We start from the raw sequence: 16,125 nt of genomic DNA on the forward strand, positions 1-16,125 counted from the left end.
CAAAAGTGGAGTCTTGGGGTGCCTGGCTGGCTCAATCAGTACATGCGACTCTCAGGGTTGTTAGGTTCGAGCCCCGTGTTGGGTGTAGAGATTACTTTAAGAAAAAAAAAAGTAGAAAGTCTTGACAGATTTATGTGTCCTTACTCATCATACGTCTAATACTAAAATATTAAGTTTCAATTTGTACAAAATAGTCATTTCTTACTGTGTATCTAGAACGCTAAGAGATATAATATCTTTAACTTTCAACTAATAGTGCTAAAAATTATTACAGATACTAAAAATAATAAACTCTTTAGAAACATTTATTGAAAACTAACATCTGGGGCACCTAGGTGGCTCAGTCAGTTGGGCGTCCAACTTTGACTCAGGTCATGATCTGGCAGTTTGTGAAATCGAGCCCTGAGTTGGGCTCTGTGCTGACTGCTCAGAGGCTGGAGCCTGCTTCGGATTCTGTGTGTCCCTCTCTCTCTCTCTGCCCCTCCCCTGCTCTCACTCTCTCTCAAAAAAAAAAAAAAAAAAAAAAACCTAACATTAATATGAATAAAAATTACATTAAGAAAACAATGCAATGCTTGTTTCTTATTTTCATGGTGGCATTTCTTTGATGACACTCCACATGTCAACAGAAAAGGCTACTGCACAAAGAGCCTGGCAATCCTGATTTCAGAGACTACCTTCTGAAGCTGCCAAAGTTCCTCTGCTCAAATCCTGGTATTAATAGCTGTTGACAAAAATCACCTCAGCTAGTGAGACTGATGTTTCCTAACCACTGTATGAGATTTATACATGCATACACACACAATTAGATTTATGACAATGTCTGAATGTGTTTGAATATATTTATCTCTCCTCTCTGTGCTTTGGTTTTTTGGGGGAGAGGCTAGATCCTCATTTAGAAAAAGAAAAGGAATACCTACACAGGTCCTACCACTGCAACACAGGGTCAAGTCAGGTTTCCCAACAGCACCCTCTCTTTCCCAGGTCCACTGCAGGGTCTGTATCTCTCCCTACCACCGATGTTCATTCTGATATGTAGTTTCTACCTCAGCCTCCCAGGCCCAGGCCTAGCCAACACACACACATTCTTCTATTTCTTACCCTTTACAGAAATCAAGCACATCCACTAAAATCATCCCAACTATACCCAACAACAAGAACACTGGGAGTAAATTTAAAAACTCAAAGAAATTCAGAATGAAGGAGGCTGGAGAGGAGTGTCTAAGAACATAGTGACAATGAGGCCGAGATTTTAGAGTTGGTTGACACATTTACTAGAATGCTATTTAATGATTAAAAACAGTCCTGGCCAGAATCATATAAATATTTACTACACAAAGAGTAACACAAGAGTATGTGGTGGTCTCGGCATAACCAGTAAGAATTTAATAGAAGTGGAAGTTATGGGAGGATAGATTTCAGATCAATTTAAGGAAGAGCTAAGGATTAGAGCTGTACAAAAAAGGAATGGGTTACCTTATGAGGTAGTGGGCTCCCTGTCATTAGAAGTATTCAAGAATGCTGCATATCATATCCCCCTCTTGGAGATTCACAATGCACATTAGCATATTAAAGGTTCTGAGAAGTCCTGCAGTAAAGAAACCTGTTTAACTTTGTTTAACGCAGCATTTCCCAAATTATTTGACCACAGAACATTTTCCCACCCCCACCCCACCTCAATAATATTTACTCATTTCTGTGGAACTAGAATTGCTCAGAATACATTACAGAAAGTAATGAGCTACACTTTTTTTTAAAATGTAGTATTCAATATGTACCCGAATAACAATCTGACAGGGACACAGGAGAAGAAATTGCCACACTGGTAAAAGGCTGGAAGAGAAAGCCCTTAAGGTCCCTTCTCTAAGATTCTGTGATTCTATCACATCTCAAAGAAAAGGGCTATAGGTTCGTGATTATTTATTTAAAAAGGTTCCATGAGGGAAAGGCAAGTAGAATAAAAAGGTAGTCAGATGTAAGGTTAACTGGTTCAAATGCCTCCCTTTCATGTTCAAAGCCCAATCCCTAAAAGATAAGAGAAACACCTCAAGGACAGTAAATTATCAAAATGAAGCCTTAACCAAATATCTACTCCAGCCACTAACTTAATTATGAATTGAGAGAGAGAATTTAAAAAACAAAAACAAAAACAAAAACAAAAAGAAGTAGCCTTGCATCAGGGAACTATCCTATTCCAGCTCTCTTGTTTATTTTTTTTTTATCATAATACATGCTCTCCAAATAAGGTTGATATTTGTTTGATTCTTAGTCACTAGACTGCCCTGCGCAATGTGCAATCCTGAATGAGACATTCGAAAAAATGACTGAAGTGTGACAACTTATAAGCTGTTAGAGTAGATATTAAAGCAGATATTAAGGAAAAAATGTGTTTGCCTCTATGCCCTCACACTGCTACGTTTCACTCTCTCTCTTTTTATTCTTTCCTCATTTGGAATTATACAAACAACACACACTGAAAATGTACTATCAGACATGAAGCCAATCCAACATTAAATTTAAGGATATAAATGCTTAGGAGTCCCAAATTTCAAAGTCAAGGTTCCCATAGTTACACTAACCTAGCCATTTCACATATATACTAAGGCCATCAAATTTAACAGCATATTAAGTAATACAAAACACAATAGGAACCTTAACTTTTGAAATTCCTGACTTCAGAATTTTCAGCTCTAACCACTGCATTAAGGACATTTTTGGCAAAGGGGACCTTTACATTTTAACAGGTTATCGAATGTAGGAACATGCAAGCCTAGCAGTATTATTAGAAACACAAATGCATTTGCTATATAGCTATGTGAAATTAGACAAAAATTCACTTTCACTCAGTGCAAACAGTAAAGCCTCATTTCTGGGAGAAAGCTTTTTTGCACACACAAAAAAAAAAATCACTGAACATTTGAATTATTACCCAACTAGCATCAGGCACACTAGGCCTGCCTCAAGAAAGTACTTACCAATTTTGGGGAAACCGGCTGTCCTTCAGCTCTCTTGCTCCCTACAGCAGAAGAAGGGGAAAATGGAATTAGACTATAAACACAGATTTAGGACATGTCATCAAAAGCTGAAGACTTAAAAGATTTCTATCAGATTTTAAGAAGAAAAAAACAAAACACACAAAAATCCCCAAAGCTTTAACCAATCCCACCCCCCCCCAATCCCCAAAAACGGAAGAGACATAGTTTTCACAGCAAGGAAAAAATTCAAAGGCAGTTAAATCTCTAATTTTCCATTTTTCATTTTTCCACAGTTTTTTCAAGACAAGGAAAAGTAGTTGACAGTTTCCCTTTCCTAAGAGACACACAGAAATAAAAGGTACCTCATCTAAATAACACACAAATACAGGCTCATCTCCAACAAATGGCCTTCACTGTTCATGGCTTTATACCAGCAAACGAAGCTAACATCACTGGCCCTTAGTTTGGTCTATTTAAAAGGCTTTTTTTCAATTAATCTCAAAATGGACTTGTCTTACATAAGCCTTTAAAACTGACAGCATTTTACCCATATCGTAATTTCAATTACACTTTTCATTCACATCCTTCAAGTCTCACCACTTCAGACTGTAAACCACACAACACAAACGTGCCTTTCTCTATGCCACGTTTAATCAGTGATAGAGCCAAAAAGAAAATTAAGGTTTTGGGACCTCAGTCTAATGCTCAATGACGCTTTTATCAACTGTGTTTTTTTGTTTGTTTTTTTAAGATTAACTAAACTCCATTAAGCTGACTTCAAAGTTAGAAAAGTCAAGTCAGGCCATATTGTTTATTTTTAACTCATCCCCACCCCAAACTTCTTTTTTAGTTAAAAAAAACATTAGGAAACAAAAATTAAAACTTTTCTCCTAATATTTTAGTATTAAGTTATATAAATTCCACATGACATGCTCTGAAACTTCCTTATGCTTTAAACACAGTATGTTTGTTGACTGATGTTACTCCAATAGTGTTCTCATTTCAAGGGATATTTCAAAAAATCTTGTTACCCAGATTATAAATTTTTATTTAATCATGTATAGTCACACCAAACATACAGTGAGATAATTTAAAAGGACCCCAATTCATGCAGTTAACATTTCCAAAAGAAATTCAATTTGCCGTTTTATCCTGCCTTTTCTTTAGCAGCAGTATTTCTGAAAGTTCTCAAGTCCACATAAATGGCTATTTTAATCACCAAGATTAGAATGACTTCAACGAAAAAAAAAATCATGCAAAGGTCTGTAGAATGATGTGGTTATTAAAAAGCAGATTTTCACAAGGAAAAGAAAAATTGTAACTGTGTGGTAACTAAATGTTAAGTAAAAGTTTAGATGTTAACTAAATTTACTGTGGTAATCATTTCATAATACGTACACATACCAAATCATTATGCTGTACAACTAAAACTGACATAATGTTATATGAGTCAATAATATCTCCACTTAAAAAAAGGGATTTATTAACATTACAGATGGTACCTACAGGATTCTGTACTACTCAGAACAGTACCAGGCACGTAGTAAATGCTCAATTAATATCTGTTAAATGAACGAATTGAGTGGACCCTTAACTCTTCACTTATTTTCCCTATTAAACATTTCTCGTTAGCTCTTTCATGCTGGTGATAATTTCTTATGCATCAATCTCCCACAGCATTATTTGTTAAGTGAATGACTTTGGATAAAAACAGTAGAGATGTTACCATTTTAAAGCATAATGAAAGGGAAAAGATTGATATATTGTACTAAATTAAGAACTTCTGTTCATCAAAAAAAAAACACCATTAAGAGAATGAAAAAACAAGCCACAGAATTGGAAATGACAATTCCAACACATATAACAATGGTTTATAACCAGAACATATAAAATATGCTGAAACTCAAAGTGATCAGGATAGAATTAGGATTTTTACTTTTACTTATGTGGCATTTGAGAAAGTAGAGTCACATCAACTCTTCTAAACAGTCATATTTAGTAAAAAGACACAATGGATGTACACTTTATCTCTAGGGCATTTTCTCCAAAAATCAATCGCAGAGTTAATCCCAAATTGATAAAGAATTTTACCATGACATCATGAAACCAATGTATCATAAAACTACTCATAAAACTGCTTGCAGGGACTGCAGATAGCACATAGGAAATCAAAGCCTAAGAGGTTAAGTGACTTCCCCGAAGGTCACACACCAATTGGTTGTAAAGCTGGAGAAAAGCTTACAGACCTGGAGATTCCTTTGACTGAGCTGGCCTTTCCACTAGACCTCACCGCCTCTTAACCAGGCACAGCAGTAACACTTCTAAGAAACAAACTATAGTAAATCCTGGCAAAATATCTTTGGAAAGTCTCCATATAAATTTTTAAGGAAAAATCATATTAGTAAGCTATGTAGGGCAGGTCTTAAAATTTGAGCTCCGTTAAGCCTAAGGGATCCTCATGAATGGGTTTCAGAGTGGTCTGCCAACCCTACAATACTATATGTTAAGTTCTGTACGTGTAAGAATTCTGGAAAGAGGACCCACAGCTTTAATAAGGTTTACAAAGAGGTTCAGATACCAAAAAAAAAAAAAAAAAAAAAGTCAATTATTTTTAGACTAGTGATTCTTAAACACTACGCATCACAACTACCAAAGTGTTTCTTCTGAAGACTGATTATTAATCAACTACCCTTTGGAAACTGATGAAAAAGAAAAGATTTTATTTCTATAATTTAGTAAGAGTGAGCAAAAAAGATGTGTATCTAAATGTGTATTTTAACACTATCTGTATGTAAAATGTATTTAAGTCTGAAATGCAAGTTTGATTTCCTCATGTTAAGCTGATTTAAAGTCCACTTAATTTGTTTCTCACATACTCTTGACACTCATAGCTAAGGTAGTTACGAATTTGAACCATATCTGCTTAAAATTTTCAAATATAGATTTTTTTCTTAAAAAATACACTCAAAACATACAAGTGGAACTAAATGAAATTATCTTTGCTTTTACAGATGAATTTTATCTTGCTAACATAACTTCCCATGATTTTTTGCAAACTGAAGATGGTTCACCTCTCCAGAACTTCACAGGTAGCTGCTTTAATTAGAGCTGGTAAAGAAATGAATCATTCAGATTTCTAATATGGTTGTAAAATTTAAAATATCATCAATAAATCAGAGATGATTAATAACAACTTAAGTACCTTTTGTAAAAATATCTAAAACCTTTGTATATGAAAAATATAAACAAATTCTACAGAAAAAAGGTTTAACATTAGATCGTTTTAAATTGGGCTAAAATTCATCCCACTACAAGTTTGAACAATTAAGTTTATAGTCTGTGCTCAATCATAAATTTTGATAAGGGACTAGAATAGCACAGATAATTGTCATTCAAAGACACTTTAAAATGTCACCTTACGCAGAAGATTCAATCTCTTCTCCTCTACTACACCAAGCTGATACACTAATTTTATATACAATAAGTTTTACTGCTTTTTATCTGCCCTTCCTAACTTCCAACAGAAAGCATAAGTTTGAAATAAATTGAAATGCAAGTAAGTACTCAAAAGGAAAAACAGAATCCTGCTTAATGAGATTTAGTCCGTTAGGTCTCGATGTCATCATCATCCCTGTGTCCCCCCATCCCTCTTAATCTTACTCTCTCATGGACATGTCTCTAGCACTTCTCCCCTCAATCTCAAGAAGCATCAATTTCCCCCTCACTAGGATCATTCTGTTTCTTCCATCTTAAGGAAAAAAAAAAAAAAGTCTCCCTTGACTCCATATCCTTCTCTAGTTACCGCCCCATGTCTATGCGCCCATTTATAGCAAAACTCCCAGAAAGAGTTAACCATACTCATTGTCTCTAGTTCCTCCCCTCTCATCCTCCATTGAACTCACTCCATTAGGGCTTTGCCCTCCATTCTTGTTAAGATCACCAATGACCTCCCCATTGCTAGAGCCAACAGAAAAGTCTCATCCCTCACTTCTATGTTTGATCAGTATTATTTGATCCAGTTGATCATCACTTCCTTCTTGAAACTCTCTCCTGACTCCCAGGACACCACTTGATCTTGATTTCCTCCTAATCTCTCTGGCCACTCTTCTGGATTTCTCATGCTGGTTCGTTCTCATCTCTCAAGACCTCAAAATGTTGAACTGCCCCAGGGCTCAGTTTTTGGAACTCTTCCTGTTAGGTAATCTCACCCACTCTCATGGCTATAAAAGGACCTGTACACTGGCGACTCCCAAATTTTTATCTCCAGCTCAGACCTTTCCCCTGAATTCCAAACTCATATACCCGACTGCCCACTCAACACTTGTCCAATAGGTTTCTCAAGCTCAGCAAGTTCAAAACTAAATTCTGGACTACCTATCCGTTCAGGCCAAAACCTTAAAGTCATGGTTGACTTCTCTTTTTTCCACATCCTATATCCAATCTAACAGCCAACCATCTTGCCTCTACCTGAACAATACACAGACTTTGACCACTTGTGTCACCTCCACTACAACTTCATTGGTCCAAGCCACCATCACCTTTAACCTAGATTATTACAATAGCCTCCTAACCTCCTTCTCCAATTCCATCTTTGTCTTGCCACAGTCTATTCTCTCAGCAGCCAGAGTGCCTCTTCAAAATCCAAGACAGATTTGGTCACTCCTCTATTCAAAATCCTCCAGTGGCTTCCCATCATACTCAGAAAAAAAGCGTAAGTCCTTTAAAATAGCCCACAAGAGGGGCACCTGGGTGGCTCAGTAGGTTAAGCATCGAACTTCAGCACAGGTCATGATCTCATGGTTCAGGAGTTCAAGCCCGCATCAGGCTCTCTGCTGTCAGCACAGAGCCTGCTTGAGATCCTCTGTCCCTTTCTCTCTCTGCCCCTCCCCCATTTGCACACGTGCATGCTCTCTCTCTCTCTTTCAAAAATAAATTTTACAAAAACATTTAAAAAAATTTTGTAATGGCCCACAAGACTCAAAGTGATTTGGGCCTCTGCTACTCTCAGACCCCATCTCTTCCCCTCTCCCCACTGCTTAATCTGCTCCAGCCATTCTGACCTCTTTTTTGTACTTCAGAAACTCCAAACAAGTTCCCTTCTCAAGGCTCTTCTGCTTGCTTTTTCCTGTGACTGGAACACTCTCTTCTATCAAATATCTTCATGGTATACTCTTTCAAAATGTTTAGGAAATATACAGCAGTTCCAGGAGTAGAATAATAAAGTAAACACTACAACTGTCATCAGAATTGTTCCTCTCCCCAAACTTCTGTGAGGATGTTCTTTCTTCTACCAACAACACCCTTTTCACCTTCTCTCCACCTAGCCAAATCTCAGGCAGTCATTCAGGTCCAGATAAAGACTCAGTGATAAATGGAGACCTTCCCTATAACCATCCCAAATCCCAGCGATCCTCTCTTTGAATTCCCAGATAGTTTATCATCACTCACATTCATCTTAAAATTTAACCACATACGGTCTCACATTGTAACTTACAGGTCTTATTTGCCTGACTATACACACACACAGACACACACATACACACAAAGCAGACTAGAATTAATGCCTTGTATAAGTCATTCTCAAACCTTGATCAGGATAACTCTAAAATTTCAAAAAATACATAAATTCACAGGCTCTACCCTTAATGATTCTGAATTCATGTAGTCTGACTTAGAGCTCAGATAGCTGTATTTTTTTTAACTTCCCCCAGAAGAGTCTGATGGGCAGCCAGGATTAGGTATCATTGCCTTCTAGTCCTCTATTTCCTTCAGTACCTAGGAAAGTAGGCCTTCAAACAGCCTACAGCCAGAATGGACACCCCAGAGTACCAAAACCATTCCTTCATTCCACAGGGGAACAGCAATCCAAGAAGTCTAGATGACTAGCCAAAAGCTACAAAGATAGCAGGAGGCAAATCCCAGCCTAAAACCCAGATTTACTGCTCTCAATCTAGGAATCCTTCCATTATACCGTGCATAAATAAATGAAAGTAATAAAAATCCACAGTTCACATATAGGCACAGTAAACAGTGATTTCCTAATACTTGACCAGTGATTGCAATGTCCAACCTCTAAGAAAGTGCACGTTATTAGCTTCTATATGCTTGAAAATGTGAGCAACATTAGCTGACAAAAGACTTAAGAGGTCAGAGAGTAATTGTGGGAAGGCTCACAAATAAAAACATAACTTTTACCAAGTCCTCTTGCAATTTGTATAAAAACCTGTAGAATCATTTATTTTGTAGCTGAGAAGTACTAGAAGAAATAAATGGGAAGAAGAAATCTTGCTTCATCATGCTATAAAGTACAAAAATCCTTATTCACAAGCTTCCACAGCTCACAAAGCTGTAAATGTTTTTGGAGTCTAATCATAACATAAACTTCTTAATTACAGATCAGACTTAGTAAATCACCCATATCCCAAGATAACTCAAACTCTTATCTTAATAATCAGTTAACCCCAGGACCAAAACTCTTGCCATCGACAACAAAAAAACAACTCAGCTACCTATAAGGCGTTACAAAGGAGTCTGGGTTTATGCTGGTGTACAGGGATTTAAGCAAGTGTCTCCTATTAACACTAATGGGAGTTCTGGGTGTAAACCATAAGCACCAAGGAGGAGGATCAATGCCCAGCACTGCATCTATGAAAACCCTTCCTACTGCACTAACTGCAACTACTGGGACTTGTTCTCCCAGAAATGGGATAATAGACCCAAATTCCTATGTCTCTAAAGCACAAAGATAATTCAAACAGAAGTCATTAAGGAAGGTCACCAGTAAACACCTGATTTTAAAAATATACAAGAAAAGGCTAAACTAAAACAACTGACACACTGAGGAAATTTTATAAAATAGCACCAACCAATATGCACAGAAGAAACTAGTGAATTGCTGGAGACAAAATACCTCTTGCAAAAATTCAACAGGATGAAGACAGCCAAATTTTTAAAAATTAGAGCACAGTAAACCCAACTATAGCCAGAAACACACACACACAAACAAAACAAAAACTCCTCCCCTGATGGAGCCCTAAGTACACTACAACCCTGGCTTTTAAAACACAAGAAAACTCCTGCTGCACTGTTAGCCAGGAATAATCACAGAGTACTTCCAGACAAACGGATAACAATCACAAGCTGCCAAGGACGACCAAAAGTAACTAAATAAAAATTATTGCACCTTATTGTGTTCCATACTGCCTCACTTCTCAATATAGCACTGCTGTACTCACCAGGCTGGAAAATGAGCAGGTGCCTTTCAGGCTATAGAAAAATTAGTGACACACACACACACACACACACACACACACACACCAATCACAAACACAAACACAAAGAGAATGATATTCTTTCACTTGAAGGGGTTTAAGAGATGCAAGGCTTTGCTGTAGGCCTAGAAAACTAAGAGTAGGCCTTACCGAAGAAATGAGGAAAAAGGAAAGGTTTACTCCAAATCCACATTCAAAGACTAAAAGAATTAACATTCATTTCAATTAAAATGCTTTGGCAACAATCCTTTTTTTTTTAAAAAAAAAAAGAGAGAAATTAGGATTTGCCCCGTTTTTAACCCCAAAAGAAAATGAGAATCTTTTCTCTCTACACAGGTTTAGCTCCACAACACAAATAAAAGAGAACCCTGACTTAAGGCCTGAAAACTAAAAATGGTTCCAAACACTCATAGTAAAAAAAAAAAAAAAAAGAAGAAAAAAAACCTATGTAGTCCAACATATTGATTCTTTATCATCACTGCTATCATTAATGAACATTTAGCTTTTTATCTGCATTTTGAAATGGGAATGAGAAACTGAAAAAGCTACAATATGCTGGAGATTTTAACTTTTGAAACAAAAACCACAAAGAAACACGAGTCTGAAGCATAAAGCCTCAATCATGCTGATAAGTAAGTGGTCCTAAAAGTTGAAAGTGAAAGCAATATACACCAAAAGAAAAAAAAGAAGTTTGCTTGATATTAATGCTAGCCTTTAAAACCAAAAATATGTTCTGTTACAGAAGACTGAAATCAGGGCTTCCATTAACCTTGTTAAAAAAAAAAAAATCCCATGAGCATGGATTTTTTTCCTAAGTCTCTTCATCAGAGCAGCATGGGGTCCCATTAGGCACCCTATTTTACTTTCACCTTATAAATAACGTTAGCTATTCGCTATTTCCATGGAAACCAAGTACAGAGAAACCCACTTAAATGAATACCGGTTAAAGGAATAAGTTTTATTTCAGAAAGATTTTGCTGCTCTAGATGAACTCTACTGGGGAATACTATAGAGTCGTCTTTAGGTGTAATTTTTAAAAATATATCTTTGGTATAAAGGAAGCTTATTACAGGTCCTATTAAATAAGTACACTCCTTGCACTAAACTAAATATGCCAAACAGCATCATAACATTGAAGATACCTTTTCAATGCACTGCATGCGGGTTTAGATGCACAACACCCAATGACTATGCTTCCTCATGCATTAGGGTAGAATAATTACTCCTATGGGTCTAATTTAAACTAATAAAAGCAAGGAAATTCAGAAATAAGGCTACCATCACCTTGCAGTGACTAGAAATGAGCAGGCCCCACAACTAACTGCAGGCACATGCACAACTTACTACTCCAAAGAGAAGTGAACGAGGGAGCAAATAACTTAAGTTCCTAATCACTGTTATCAGGTCCAGGGATAGCAGATAATCAAACTTCCCTCTTCAACAAACTATTTTAACAAGTAATAACATGTATTCCTTAGTCAATTGATACATACACGCAGATGAAACAGAACCAGGTGACACAGAAATAGAACGTTCAAAGGATAAAATGCTGAGAACAAGATTTTGTAATTTCCAACTTTAAGTTGCCCTACATATTCTAGAAAAGACCATTACCGGTAGCTCATACAAAAGTTGCCAACAGGCAAGTGTACATAAAATAAAATGAAACTAACAAGGATAGTAAATTCAAAACTAATAATCCAGAGTTTCTAAAGACAGAAGGGGTAAGAAAACTAAAATCTTTCTAGCAGTAGTGGCTGATGTCTTTAATAAGTTCAAAGACAAATTATGAAAGCAGTATTATCCTAAAGTGTGGTTACCAGTATTAAATTTACAATGTATGAAAAGAGTTAACATTCTCACACACATTTTTTTTCCAGTATACCAACAGATCTACTTGTACTGCATGTTTTAAAAACATAAAATTACTTTCCTTGTTATGTTTCACACACTGTAAACATTGGCAAAATGATAACTGTTGAAGTTGGGTTAAGAGGTATGTGGGGTTTGCTAATATTATTCACTATGCTTTTGCATATGTTTTTAAATTTCCATGAAAAGAGGTTTTTAAAAATCCTACAAAGTGAAAACTCTTTTCTCAAATATGTTTTTCAGTATGTATAACTATGTAACGGATGAAATGCCTTGGATAGATCTTAGAAGCTACTGAATTTAAATCCAATATAGCCATTAACATTTAGCCACAGCTAATTTCCAAGTTTTACTTTTCTTACCAAAACAATTCAGTTAACAGTTCAAAACCACTAGGAGAAATCTGGAAAAGGTCTATTTGCAACTACCAACTAATGAAATACCAACAATGCCTAAAAACAAGGCATCACAGCCACATTTTGTACTTTACAGACTAAAGAAAGAAATTCTAGGGGCAGCTGGGTGGCTCAGTCGGTTAAGCGTCTGACTTCGGCTCAGGTCATCATCTCGTGGTCCGTGGGTTCGAGCCCCGTGTCGAGCTCTGTGCTGACTGCTCTCAGAGCCTGGAGCCTGCTTCAGATTCTGTTTCTCCCTCTTGACACCCACCCCTGCTTACGCTCTGTCTCTGTCTCTCTCTCAAAAATAAATATTTTTTAAAAATTTAATAAAAACATTTAAAAACTAATCATTACGATAGCATTTCGTTTTGTTTTTTAAATTTTTTTTTCAACGTTTATTTATTTTTGGGACAGAGAGAGACAGAGCATGAACGGGGGAGGGGCAGAGAGAGAGGGAGACACAGAATCAGAAACAGGCTCCAGGCTCTGAGCCATCAGCCCAGAGCCCGACGCGGGGCTCGAACTCACGGACCGCGAGATCGTGACCCGGCTGAAGTCGGACGCTTAACCGACTGTGCCACCCAGGCGCCCCATCGTTTTGTTTTTAAGAGAGACAGAATAAGATGGTGGTGGCTTTGGAGGGACTGATCAACAGCAGACGGGATAGCGTACACAGAGAAGAGATGGCAAAGAGACAGTAAAGAAAAGGGGAGAGGAAAGGCAACACAGGGAGTATGCGTAATAGAGGTGCACCTCTCTATAACACAGTTAACGCACCCCTGAACCAGACAGGTTTCCACGTAAGTCTAACAGTTCAGCCTGGGCAGCAGTGGCCCACCTTGTACAAATCAGGTAGAGACAGACTGATTTTCAAAACTGTGCAATTCTTTAAATCAACCCCAAAGACCTCATAGGGTCTACTTCTAACTCCTGCATTCATTAAGATGAAATACACTTCTAAACTTTCTAAAATTCCATTCACCCAAGAGAAGCCAACTTTTCTAAGCCCTACATAAAGAAAATGTAATACTGTGCATATACTATGCTAATTCTAGAACTACAAGGCTTCACTTACTGACCACTCCAGCAACTGTAAAGTAACATTACATTTTTTTTTTAATTGAAAGAAAACCATACGGTAAGTACCGCACTTTATCAAAACAAACTTGTTGGAATTTCTGCTCAGAAAGCAGAAACGTTGTTTTAGGAACACAGACAAAATAAAATCTAGTAAATGCTTCTACCCACCTACTAGGCCTTTATGAACTGGTATAGTTGAGTAAATAAGAACAAAAAGTTAATGGAAGCTATTATTCTACTTTAACTCAAATGCTCATCGGTGGTAACACATGCCATATTCAGTGTGTTGTGATAAGCTGTTAAAAATACATTTGTTGAATCCTAGGGAAAAAACTCTACAGATCAAAGATCAGAAAGTTTCAGATCCGAATTCGTAGTGAATGAATAAAATTAATTCTATTTCACACTAATGATCATTCCCCCTCCCTCAATTACTGATTTCACTTACTAGATACACACACACACACACACACACACATACATACACACTAATGGACATATTAAAAACTCAAATACTTTACCAAAAAACATCTTAATTCTAAGATCACTGTAAGGAAGAAACTTAAAGAGTTGCTTTTCTTATGATCAGCTTATTCTTAGGCCCAGTTTCTAGGCTCAATATAGGTAACATATGACAATTAAATATAGAAAGAAAATAACGATTACCATAAGAAAAGACCAGGCACCAGATGAGAGGAAATTTCACAAAGGCAAAATGCCCAAAATCAGAAGGCAAATAAGTGATGTCCATCGTTACTAGAAAGCGTGTGTGTGCCTCTACAATTGTTTCCCTTAGTTATCCCACCCAAGCCTGTGTTCTCAAGGGTTAAACACATAATTTATCCTGAGCAGCCGACCCAGTGGACTTACCAGCTGATTAGGACTTTAGACTTTTGAGTTAGAATGCCTAGTCTACTGCTGACTCCATGCTAAGTGACATATTGTAAACCACATTACTATGTTGATGCAAAAAAAAGGCTTATATCACTAAGTCTTTTAGTAAGCATAAAGTGCCCTAAGATATTTTTTTAAAGTCTGTTAAAACTGACATATTCCCACATATTTTCTATTTCTCCCAGAACTTTCACAGACAAGAACTCATTAGATACACTTTTCCCATCCATACCTCTTCTCACCATGACATTTCAGGAAAAAAACCCTCCTTTCCAGCTAAGCCCTCCATATTTACTCTTTCCCCATAATCTTCTAGTGGGACTATAACCATAACACTGCTAACAGCAGCTATTGCTTATCAAGTGTCTTAAGATTTCCTCATTTTATCTTCACATCAATTCTAGAAGGTTGGTACTATCATTCCCACATTGCAGATGAAGAAACTGAAGTCCAAATGAACAGCACAGTGCTCGTATAAGAGACATCTTTGTTGAAGGGAACATAAATAATCAGTCTAAGGTCACACACTCAACTTTAAGTGGTTGTACAGAGATTCCAACCCAGGGGTCAGACCACAAAGCTCAGGCTCTTTTCCCACTATGCAACATTTGTCTGAGGCCTTGAGAAGCGAAGAAAGGAGTTGGGAATTAAGGTTAAGTTCTAATACCTAACAACAGTTACCATTTATTTAGTACTACTATGTGTCAAGAACTTATTGTAGTTTGTACATTAACTTACCAATTCCTCGTAACGGCCTCTTGAGCTATGGGTACTATTAATTATTCATGTTTTACTTACGAAGAAAGAGAGGCAGAGGCACAGAGGGTGAAGTGATTTGACCATTATCACAGAGCTACCGTAAAGTGGCAAAGCCAGGATTTGAACCCATGCAAACTGTGTCGACCTGATACTTAACCAGTGATCTTCATTTACTTCCATGCTAAAAACTTCCCTTCACCGGAACTGCATGAAAACAAAACTTCTAACCTTTCCAACAAAATTACTAAATTGTAAGCCTTCGTGCTTTGACTAATTAAGAGAAAAGTAGTAGTACTCTTCTAAGCATGCACACCAGACTTCTTTATAGGCACAAGGGATACGCCCCTAGTGATTAGATCATTGCACTGCTCACGAAGTGGCACACTGTAAATCTGGTTAAGAGCCCCTAGCCCATCTCTCTCCACACTCAGACCCACGCTAACCATGCACTGCAAGGAACAGGCAATTCAGAGATGTCCCAGTGCAATCTCCTATAAAATGAATGTCACTCTGGAAGTATCCAAGTGTGTATAGTAGTACCCTTCCAATACCCTTTCTTCTTCTTCCCAAACACCATAAAAAACACCACAAAAGGAATGAATGAATCTAAGCTACTTAAAAATCATAACAAATGTCCAATGATAACTACAAATTTAAATGAGAAAAAAAATGCAAAATTCTCATAGTTTTGTAACTTGTCCAAATTCTACATTCAAAAAAGGATGGGCCTCAAAAAAAAAAAAAAAAAAAAAAAAAAAAGCCTAGCCCTCTTTGAAAGTCTCAATTCTTAAGACTATCTTATTATCATAAATGTGCCTTGAAAGGTGAGCGAAAAATCCATTTTTACCTCAGATTCTGAATATTTTCATACACATA

At 37.0% G+C, this 16,125-nt stretch overlaps 1 protein-coding gene across 11 annotated transcripts in view; it reads right to left on the reverse strand.

Moving 5' to 3' along the window:
* The window catches only part of PHF21A (PHD finger protein 21A), a 196,401-nt gene that overhangs the window by 165,305 nt on the left and 14,971 nt on the right, over positions 1 to 16,125 (reverse strand). For 10 of the 11 annotated variants that reach the window (XM_047070575.1, XM_047070574.1, XM_047070573.1 and 7 more), the window contains exon 2: positions 2,976 to 3,016. The gene's annotated coding sequence lies outside the window, so the exon portion shown is untranslated. Of the gene's footprint in view, positions 1 to 1,476; positions 1,589 to 2,975; positions 3,017 to 16,125 lie in introns of all 11 variants that reach the window. The other variant, XM_047070570.1, reaches the window with a different exon arrangement.

The sequence above is a fragment of the Lynx rufus genome, unplaced genomic scaffold (genome assembly GCF_022079265.1).
Source record: "Lynx rufus isolate CCGP_SWC_20201006 ecotype Redwood Valley unplaced genomic scaffold, mLynRuf1.p SCAF_9, whole genome shotgun sequence".
NCBI lineage: Eukaryota > Metazoa > Chordata > Mammalia > Carnivora > Felidae > Lynx > Lynx rufus.